Here is an 11,092-nt window from a genome sequence, read left to right as displayed (position 1 = left end):
ACACCCAATCAGCAAGCTGCTGCTATCGTGATAATTGAAGCATAGCCGATTAGCCAATCAAGAGCCGTGGTTATGTGATTACTAGTCTACTCGCCGTCCTATGGTCGGTGGTACGCCCATTCTTAAGAATCTACCTTCAAACGCTTCGATCGAAATCTTAACAGCTTTGTTGTGAGCTTCTTCAGGCTCATTGGATTTTTTTATCAATATTCTATAGCACGAGACACAATCACGGAGTACTTTTAAGATTTTCCAAGTTTTGGACAACCCTAATGGTATATTTTATAACAAAACCAAAGCAGCAAAGATATTAGCAGGAAAGGAAAGGAAAGGACGTAGTTTATTTTTGTCCTTGATGTTTTTGCGGCATATACACCGAGTCATGATACACATACACACGATCTGCGCATATGCATACCATGAGTGCATGATGTGCATATGCCGCTGGACAAGGAAGTGAAGATATAGCCTTTACGGCTTTCTAAGTCATGCACCACCCCTCCATGCTATCCCAGTAATGCATGAGCGCCAAGCAGGGAAGCCATGGATTCCAGTGTTACTAATCATGTCTTTGGTCTGACCCGGCCGGGAATCGAACCCACGACCTACCAATCAAGAAGCCGGACGCTTAACCATTACGCTATCTTGTCGGTCCGAACCAGGACCGAAACAGCACTTGGTCACCTCCTTCTAAAAAACGTTGGTCTCGGACCACCCATAGGGTGATAAAGCAAACCCTAGACCCCCATTAAACTATACCTTTTACCGCTACTTGTAGCAACGAGATTCGTTGTACTTTTTAGTGAGTCAGTTTATTTCGCTTAATCGAGCGAGGCGCGAAAAACGCTATAATTCATGATTAAATCGGTCAAAATATTAGGGAATTGCATATATATTGCAATCAATTTTCTTTAACTCTCTATCTGCTCACGTAATCAGATTTACCGGTGGAGCTGAGTGAGGTGTTGTCATGGAAAATGTACCGGCCGTAAATAATAATTAAACATATTCCGGCAGACCCGTTGGTAAAATGACCTCGTTACATGATGCCAATTTGTGACCTCATGTCTAGGGCGGTTATTTTTTGACATGTCAAAATTTGTCAAATTTTTTTTCAAAATTGAAGCGATAGGTCAAAATTAGTCGAAAGTGTTCATTGAGTCAAAATTCTTTCGGCGTCTGCATTTCGTTTGTATCGTAGATTTTGCACTGTCGAATAACATATCATTTGATATTTCACAGCTTTTATCCTACTTTATAGGCCTGCCGTTGTAAACGGCTAATTGTCTGCTCATTGTGAATCATAAACGGTCAAACATGTGGACATGGTATTATGGTCAACGTACCGCAATATCCTAACTGAAGAAAGACTTCTTGGGCATCGCATCATTCTGATATCAAGAAGCGCATGATGGAAAATTGTGATGTAGACCAGTGGTTCTCAACCTTTTTCACCTCGCGGACCGGTAAAATTTCCAAAAATAGTCGGCGGACCGGCGGGTCTTCGAAAACTGAAATCAACCCAAAATATGATTACGAAAAGATCACTTTTTCCCAAATTGGACAATATATTCTTCTATTTCAGATTTATAGACCTTCCGAAGACTAGAACAAGGTCCCTTGGGCCGTGAAAAAGAGTAATGATGCTGGCTCAGGCCTACATAACCGGTAGCACCATCATGACACCGCAGTCTGGGGTCTCCTATGACCCGATATGCCTAACTTTTTCAGTGAAAATCAATATCTCCCTGATTTTTCAATAGCTGATCCTCAAGAGGGCATCAGAGAGTCAGGATATATCAGTGAGAAGGCGTGGCACACAGCAGGTCGCCAACTTCATTCCTACCAAAAATTCACCAAATATCGAAAACAAATGTATATATGTGTATGGGTAATGACATAATCGCACCCTACCACCCCCTCATAAAGCACAACATAGCACAGAAATAGTGCTTTGGGCTATTCTGTCATCTACCGGCATACTAAACCTCACAATACCTTGCATTCCACGCCTGAGATGTAAAATCACTGAAATATGACGAAACTTCCGACTGAACATTAGGAAGCACAAAGCCTAATTTGATTATGAAATGGCGATAAATCTCCGAAAGTAACACAAGGTGCTTTGCTAACGACACAAGTACAGACGACCTTTCCTACACGTAGGAAATAACTTGAAACTATACGTGCACGGTGTTTTCAAATTATCATGGTAATTTCAGTTACAAACATCAATGCGGTTGTAATTGAATATGGTGCCCAATTCAAATAATCAATGCAAGTCATCAATGACGACAACATGAGGAGGAATCATCATCTTCTCGAGTTTATCTTTTTGCCGTAGCCTGCAGTGCCGTAGCCATCCCTTCCAAATGGAGAATGTAAACTTCAAGTTAATGAGCAATTTGTTCCTGTCTCTTCGATATTATTCGTGTTATACGTGGTTCAATTGAAGTTTCTGCTAGGCGAAGTACAGCAGCGACATCCACACGATTTCTCTGTTTGGTCTTGATGAGGGATAATGATGAAAAGCTTTTTTCGGATAGGTATGTTGTGCAAAAAGTCAGCAGTAATTTCATAGCTTTATCACTGAGCGCGGGATATTCATTTTTCAGTGATATCCAAAACTGTGACAATGGCTCGTCTTTATACTTAGACATCAGGGTGGCATCACAGGAAAGCTCAATTAGCGATTCTTTCTCAATATTGTTAAGATTACACTCATTAATGTCGGTTGTAAAGGGATTAACAATCCAGTAATTTCCCTTTCGCGGGTCTACACTTTCTGGAAAATATTTGTCAAAACTGACCTGTACCTGCTCTAAGTGTTGACGTATGATAGCAAATAACTCCTGTGTGTCTACAGAAGCATTGGAAACGGCGTCTTCCAAAGAGGGAAACATATCAATATCATCTTTTTCAACATTGCTCTTCCAAAACATCAGTTTGCGTTTGAAGGCATCGGTTTTGTTACGCAGCGTAAATATGTTGGTGTGATTTCCTTGCAACGACTTATTCAGGTCATTCATGCGGCTGAATATGTCTGCTAAATACGCAAGCTTTGCGATCCACATCTCATCTGATAGGAGTTCTTTTATTGGAGAATTTCTCTCCAACAGAAACTGCTTGACTTCCTCCCTCAACTCAAATAGTCGAGTGAGAACACGTCCTCTCGAGAGCCGCCTTACTTCTGCATGAAGTAAAAGATGTTGATGTTGCGCTCCCAGGCTATCACACAAAGCCTCAAAAAGCCTTGAATGCAATGCTCGGCCACGTATATAATTTATAATTCTCACTGCGCCGTTCAGAACTTCGGTCAATTCAGGAGACATTTTTTAGGCACATAAATTTTCCCTGTGAAGAATGCAATGTGTAACGAGCAGATCCGTGTTTGCCACTTTTTTAATTTTCGCAGTACCGTCAGTACAAACACCGACGCATCTTTCCCAATACAAACCTTGTTCTTGGACATAAGTATCGAGAGATCGAAATAATTCTGAACTGGTCGTTCGTCCAGGTAGTTGCAGGGAACAAAGAAATTCGTCAATGATACTACCTTCATATTCATATCGAACAAAGCAAGCAAGTATTGCACAATTACTCAAATCCGTAGATTCGTCAAGTTGTATAGCAAAATATTTCGAATTGTTTACTTGCTCAATAACTTGTTGTTCCACATCAACTGCCATATCCAATATTCTCCTTTGAATTGAATCATTTGATAGTGGTATGGCTTTAAGTTTGTTAGCTAGTTCCGGACCCAAAACCTCTTTCGCAGCTGCTAACAGGCATGGTTTTATTAAATCTTCTCCAATAGTAAAAGGCTTTTTCGCTTTGCTAATTAGGAGGGCAATTATATAAGATGATCTGAGAAGATGTTTATCAGTAGCTGTCATCTTTTGTAAATCAATTCTTTCATTTTCAACTTTGTACAGTAGCCTTTTAAAATAAGAAACAGGCTTCCCAACGAGGTCGGCATGCAGTGAGTGAAAATGTCGAGTAAGCTTTGAAGGCTTCATGGCGTCGTTTGAAAGTATTTTGTTACAAACCAAGCACATGGGAAGTGGTGCTTTTTCACTGCTTGGAGCAATAGCAAATCCGAGCTCTAAGTACTTACTATCGTACTGCCTTGTGAAGTCAACTTTTCGCTTCTTGCTTTCTGGGTAAGCCATATAAGCATTGCCCGACCGCTTCACGCTAGGTGGTAAATCTGAAGTACATCCTTCCTCTGTGCTGGTAGACGCTTTAACGTCAATCTGATTGCTGGCCTTCGCTCGAAAGAAATGCTCAATACATTTATGTTTGCTACACTCCATAATAATGTCAATATTCACTAAATTGAACGGTCAAATTTCGTTACATTTTGCTCAAAGTCTTCTTACCCTTCAAATACAACTGGTCTTGGAAGTTCGACACTTACAGCTCAAACAATTGTTTGTACACAACAATTCATATCTGTACCAGCAGCATGTGTTGTGATCATTGACGCCGGACGCAGGTAGGCTACGTATACCGCGCATACCCAGACAAGGTTTTGGGTATGCAGTTACCCTGAATTCCGCTAGGCATGTAAACGCCTAAACTAGCTGGTGACTTGCGCAAATTAGAAATAAGCAATTTATTTCTTTTCTATACTGCTGCTCAGGTGAGAAATTAGCACCAAGACATTGCTCGAACGCAAGTAATGATGGAAATGCGAAACGCTATGCGAAGCGACCAAGACCTCGATATTAAAGATTTGTTGTGATTGCTATGTGCTGTGTAGTAATATGACATCTGACCGGAACTATCGCTTCTGTGGCAATTGTGTTGTCATACTGACTCCCAAGACGGAATTGACAATAGGCCTTTTGCAGGACTTCGATCACGTGACTAGATACGCATAGCAACAACAAATTGGTTAGCAAGCTACTTTCTCGCGCACCTGCTTCAGTGCTAAATATCGCATAGTGTACTGTTGATTTCTGGTTGTAAACGTTTCGGAAATTTGTTGTAGAAGTCATCAGAGATTCACCTATGCTAGATGTCAATCATGTACAAAGCATTTCGAATGATATCGTCTGAATTACGCAGAAATCCATCGGTAACGTAGTCGTATTACGGTACTCAACTCTGATTATATGTACTTAAATTTATGCATTTGAAGTAAAGCGATTGGCTTATATTCTGGTAAGAGTATTTGTTAGTTCAAGCAGTACTATTTGTCTGTTGTGGAGCCTGATTTTGGATGGAAGATATGGCCGAAGCAGCCGGGACCCGCCAGGATCAGGATATACTGTCTGCTGGTTTGGGTGCTGGGGTGCTGCTATAAAACAAATGTCGCTGAACACATCGGAAGTATCTTTTGGGAGAACCTGCCGTCAAGACTAAGCAAATCAGTGCACTTTATTGTTGCCTTATACAATGCCAATTTTATTACCACTACTTCGCAACTGCGATTGAAGTGGATTTGGCAAATCACACTCGATTTTGATAAATATTTGATGTCACATATGTGCGATATTTAGCGAACTAATGGAAGTAACTATCATATAACTCTTAGAGCAGCTCAAACGCAGTGACAAGATCGGTCATCCTATACCCAGACGTGGTCAACGTGGTCATTGTTGGGAACCGAGTAGAAGCAATGCCTTATAATTTATACTCCAGTACAAGTAGCACTAATTACTTCCAGGACAGTACTTCAAGTGGAAGTAGAAATGAATTTCTGAAAAGCGGTCAAGAAATTCGTTACATGAAGTAGATTTGGTTGAGGGTCACTTAGTTTTAGAAATTGATGCCATGTGACAACTGTAAACATTGCATGTTGCATCTTCTTGATCAACGCAAAAGGGTGATGACACCACAAATGAGTGCAATTTTCAAAAATTAATTTAGTTACCGTGGTACTGGGGCTATTTTGCCCAGTTGTTATGACAACCTCACGCTTGAAGGGGATGCGATCATGCGCCAAAGCTACTTTCTAGTTGACAAAATCCCAAACCTGACAAAAAAGTACTACCTAAAAAGTGTCAAGTAGAAGTGGAAGTAGCCTAAACTCATAATGACGCTAGTACTCAGGTAAAATAGTACTTCGTTGCTGACCCCCTCTGTGTATTGGCTCATCCAACTCAGAAACATCCTCTAAAGACGACTAACATTGTTTCTTTCGCATTGACTCCGTAATATTCTGAACTTATGATATTCTTTGATTCATTGAATTTACAAATAAACTTGCAAAGAAGATCGATTTATTAATTTTTGTGCATTCGATACTCAGAGCATAAGAAATAGTTGAAGAAAAATGGATGTTAACCTTATCAAGTTCAATAACTGCCGAGACTGTTATGCCTATGTATTTTCCTCTACCTCCATAGCCACTTGTCTAGACATATTCATAGCATCCACGGAAGAGCGCTTGTCTTGCTGTACACAAATGAAATATCATTTTCAAAGCAGACATCAACATCGGGAAAGAAGTTCAGGACAGTTAGTCAGTGGTCAGATCATCTGCTGACATTTTCTGTTGGCATGAAACCACGCTGCCTTCCACCGCATAACCAAATTTTATGTGGTGATAATAATTGGCTCCAGGTTGAATTCTTGACGAGGGCATCATCAATTTCTTAGTTGCCTATGTTCGGCTCTCTTGGGATAATCCATCAGATCATTATTCCGTATGCATGTGGTATAGCCATATGTCTTGAAACTCAAGATATTTGCACTGTGCCATAGAGTGAAGTAATCCAATCCAGGCAATCAATCAAGTAATCCAGGCCCCGGGACAGTTTGTTTCACCCTCAATTGGAGCTGATGATCATTTTCCTTCGGGTAGTGGCACTTGGCAGCATGACAGAATGATCAATAACTTGTAATATAGGTGTAGAGGTCTAAACATTTTGAATTGTTTAACTGAGAAGTCATACAATAGCTTAGGATATTTAATATATATATGGTATGTAGCACATTGCATGAATTCATAACACATCAACGTACTGGCACTGGCAGTCATTGTCTCTTAGGCTTAAAAATAGCAGTATCCTATATTGCAATCGATATCAATCATCAAAATGCTGCAATGATTACCAACTACCGCTACAATACAACTATAGTATACTATCCACACCTAACTTAATGCTGGAATAAATATCACGCAGTCAATGTCCTGCAATGTCGAATTTTGTGTCATAAAATCATAGTTGACTACCAAATAACGGCTACAATGTCGATCATTTTGACGCAAGGAGTTTACATAGTTCATGAATCAAAGACATCCAATATATTTGAATCCTTGCGCATCTCCATGACACTTGCGGACGTTTACAGCCCGAAAACAATAATATACTGTATCCGAAATACGGCTACGTTAACGACGGATTTCTGCGTAATTCTGACGATATCATTCTATGTGCTTTGTACAGGATTGACATCTAGCATAGGTAAATCTCTGATGACTTCTACAACAAATTTCCGAAACGTTTACAACCAGAAATCAACAGTACACTATGCGATATTTAGCACTGAAGCAGGTGCGCGAGAAAGTAGCTTGCTAACCAATTTGTTGTTGCTATGCGTATCTAGTCACGTGATCGAAGTCCTGCAAAAGGCCTATTACCACACCTCGCTGTTTTGCAGTTGTATTTTCATCACTACGTTACACAGGATATACTACAAGCCTATCGAAATTGATTCCCCGTATTCGAGACGTTGGCTACTGATGTGAGTCAGTTGAAAGGCATTTGCTAAATAAGTTAATGCTATGAAGTTATTGTTTCATCACCTTGCATCTTGCGATTAGGATATAAAATTGAAATATGTCTCGCGGACCGGCAAGAATGTCGCCGCGGACCGGTGCCGGTCCGCGGACCGGCGGTTGAGAACCACTGATGTAGACAACATTGTCAGAATGAAGCAAGTTTGACAAGTTTCTTAGTAAGGACTTGCACTTTCAATCCAAGAATGTAGGAAAGTATCTCTCGTTGTACTACTAATTTTTTCAAATATTTCTTGCTTTTTTTCGTGTAAAAAGTTGCCTGTTTCTCAGCCAAAAACGCTTTTCCAGGCCAAACTACTTCCTTAAGACAGCCAGTTCGAACCAGAAATGAAGATAAGTGGTACAATTTTATCATTATGTGGGAAAATACCTAATATGCATACGTTAAGTCAAAATTTGGTCAAAATCGAGTTGGTTTGGATCAGGGGTTCTCAACCTGGGGATCGCGCCCCCCTTGGCGGGCGCGGGTAGTTCTCAGGGCTGGCGCGAGAAGTTGACCACGTCTGTATGAATTCTGACTAAAAATGTGCTTCACAATCATTCTGAGAAGACGATTGTTAAAGATCAAACTTATTTCGTATTCAAGAAATCTCGCCAAATTCTAACTCCAGCATTCGCGCCCAACGGAGGATAGGCTGATTTTAACTTCATTTGAGCAAATGTTTGACATTATTTGAAAATTTGGATCAATTCCCACAAGTTTGGGGAAATTTGTCATAAATGTTAAAGACTCAACAACTGGAAGGCGGATTCAAACTGGGCGTAAGACATACCATATATATACTATTAGATCGGGGAAGGGCAACCTGTTGCTGTAGATGGGAAATTGTACGATCGGCGACACCTAATTCAATAAGTATGTGTTGGCATCCGTGGACATGCAAATTGAAATTACCAATTCACTCTCGAATTTTTGAGATATTTTAATTAATCTTGAAATTTTCTTCACACTCCGCGCAATTCAACATAACTTAATTTTTCGATTTTAATATAGTAGCGTCCTTCTCACTCTGAGCCGGAATCGTGTGCTCCTCACGAAAAAAATTTCTTTATGGTACATTTGGACGATTTTAATATATTTAATAACAGCATGCAATCAAGTGACTAATAACAATTGGCTCACCCGAAGATGCATTATCATTTATAACTTGCCCTAAATTTTCAAAAGCACTCCCTCAATGAACTCTACCGGTGTATCTGATCACATATGGGCTAAAAGAGGATAAATATTTGAAAATAATATGTGATACCGCTACTATTAATTACGGAATTCATTCGTGAATCTGAAAAATTTTCGCGCACGGCGCGACAATAAACAACCCCAGCATCTATTCATAACATTGCGACTCGCGATTTCGGTACGGACTTTTGTTAAAAGTATAATAGTCCGGAGTTCACCGGCAATGGATATGGACAGATTAGGTATTTCGCGTCCAGTTAGTTCATAACGGCTATGCCCTGGAATGCGGCCTTGGGCTACATTAGTAATCGAAATGAGCCGTGATTAGCAAAAAGGTTGCCTACCTCTGTATTAGATGATGTGCTCATTTAGACATGACGAAAAGTATGGGGGGGTCAGGGGGCGCAATATTTTCGACCATCGCCAAGGGGTGCGCATGTCCAAAAAGGTTGGGAACAGCTGGTTTAGATAAAAAAAAATCAAATTTGGATTTCTAAGGTCAAAATTTTCCTTTTTTTAGGTAAAAAAACCCGCCCTACTAATATCTGCTACGTCAAAAAATATTGAAATCGCCCAAATGTACTAAACTAAAAGACCCACACGATTTCAAATTAGTATTTCTTCACTGATGGCAAATAATTTTTCTATGCGGGAAGGAAGTTGTCTTTTGGGTTCAGATTGCCAGCACAAGAACATTCGGCGCCAGCCATTTAGGCGCCTACTGACGATTATACATACATGTATATTTATCGAAGTTTTCGGTCGGCATGAGGGCAGTTCTTTTCGGCCAAGGTTTTCTTGCTGCTGATAGTTCTGGCACTCTTCTCGGAGTCGCATGTTACATAGCCTAAAACTTCATACGCCGATATGGTGAAATATGCAGTTCGAGGAATATCGCGAGATCGCAATATCAAACTCCTAACTGAGGAGGTTTGTGTTTTGTCAGCAAGAACCAATAATGGGGATGTGATGGGGCTGAAGCGGATCTGGAACCTACCCAAATATTTCAAAGAACGTGCTCAAATACCAAATGCGCACGTGAACGACACTCATATATCACACCAACAAAACGGTGATTTGTAATAAGTGTTGCACAAAAGTGTGTCTAAAATATTGCACGTACCGGTGAATGCAATAAGCAATGATATCTGCTACAGTTTGTAGATCTTTGTATTGAATTTTAGCCTTCTAGGCTGACATGAATCGGAAAAATGAAAACATGCGTCAAAGAAAGTCACTTGGTAATTCGAAGTGCATTTACTTATAATGTTAAGTAGCATGTGTTTGTCTGCGTGACTATATTTTAAATATCTATACAGTTCTTCTGTAAAATTCCTGAAATACTCGCGGCACACCTGAGAATTTCTGGCAGCACACAGTTTGGGAATCACTGCACCACATACTCATTATGACCTCTATCAACAAACTACTACTCCCACATGGGAATATAGCGTAGTGGTGAACATCGGCCACACTTACGCAGCCGGCCCCGTTCCAAGTCATTCTGGGCTCCTCGTCGCTGTTCGGTGGTCGCTGTTCTTATGGCGACAAAAACGCCCAGAAAAAAGACCCGATGAAAAATGACAGAGAAACAAAAACCAGAAAGGGTAACGAAAGGGACTGTCAAATGAAGATTAACATCGCAAAGACTGTGACATCGGGCACTCAATGCCAGATCAAGAGACCTCAAATGGTCGTATCGACATCCTCCTGTCTATTCATTACATCGCGTTGTTTCTTGTGTATCACATCTTGCATTTTGTGAGTGTCTTTAGCAGATAAAAATATATTGTTACTATCATTTATTTATTTATTTATTTATTGATTGATTGATTGATTGACACTAAAGGATGGTCAGAGTTGTCAAGAAAGCTACCATGCAAAAAACACACTCAAGTACAAGTAGAATAAGTGCTTATAAAATTACAAAAATCTACTTCAAGTAGGCGTAGAATGGACTGACTTTGAATATACTCAATCAAATAAGTAGTTGTTAAAAGCAGTCATAAAAACACTCTAGTGGACTATCAAATGCCGGAAACTGAGCTGTATGCGGACGGTGTAGAGATCTGGAGTGGTGCTGGTACATTCCATGAAGTATGGAATTTACACATCGTAAGAATTTGACCGCATCATGGGATGCGAATAATAGTTTGCTA

Source organism: Botryllus schlosseri, chromosome 3 (assembly GCF_051294905.1).
Source record: "Botryllus schlosseri isolate E-star chromosome 3, Bs_hap1, whole genome shotgun sequence".
NCBI lineage: Eukaryota > Metazoa > Chordata > Ascidiacea > Stolidobranchia > Styelidae > Botryllus > Botryllus schlosseri.
This window is presented reverse-complemented; position numbering follows the sequence as displayed.